Source organism: Geospiza fortis, unplaced genomic scaffold, assembly GCF_000277835.1.
Source record: "Geospiza fortis unplaced genomic scaffold, GeoFor_1.0 scaffold1039, whole genome shotgun sequence".
NCBI lineage: Eukaryota > Metazoa > Chordata > Aves > Passeriformes > Thraupidae > Geospiza > Geospiza fortis.
This window is the reverse complement of record NW_005054733.1, coordinates 48,872-49,679: the sequence shown is the minus strand read 5'-3', so window position 1 is coordinate 49,679 and position 808 is coordinate 48,872.

Here is an 808-nt window from a genome sequence, read left to right as displayed (position 1 = left end):
TTCTTTCCCTCATTTTTTCCCCCCATTTCCCCCCAAAATCACCACGAGCCGCAGGGTGTCCCAGCAGCAGTCACTGCCTGTTGTGGTCTATGCATCTATTAATTAACTAATTAGCACAAACACTGTTAATTGCCTTTTCCCGTGCCCTCGCCATCCATGTGTGCGTGTGGATTTTGACGGCTTTTCTTGGATCTGGATTCTATTTTATTGCAGTGAAGACACTTTGTTATATAATGTTTATATATTTTAAGATTTGTGCCAAGAGAGGATGTATATTTAATAAAAAATACGATTGACTTCGGGGCTCTCTCTGCTTCTCAGGCTGGGAACGTTCTGGGGCATTTTTGAGGGGTTTTGGGGGGATTTTCAGGGTTTTTTTGGTGGTTGTGAGGAGATTTTGGGCGATTTTTGCGGGGTGAGGAGAGTGGTTTTGAGGAGATTTCGGGCGATTTTTGCGGGTTTGTGAGGAGATTTTTGAGGGGGTTGTGATGGGGGGTTTTTTTTGAGAGTTATTTTTGAGGGTTTTTTGGGCATTATGTGCGTTTGTGAGGAGATTTTTTGGGGCAGGGGGTTGTGAGGGTTTTTCTGAGGGTTTTTTCAGCCTTATGAGGGTTTGTGAAGGGAGTTTTTGGGGGGGATTATGAATGGTTTTTAAGGGATTTTTGGGTGGTTATGAGGAGTTTTTAAAGAGTTTTTTTTAAGGGGTTGTGAGGATTTTTGAGGGGTTTTTTTGGTGAGGATTTTTGAGTTTGTTTTTTTTTTTTTTTGTGGGGTTTTTTGGGGTGTTTTTGGGGGGGGTTTTTGGGGG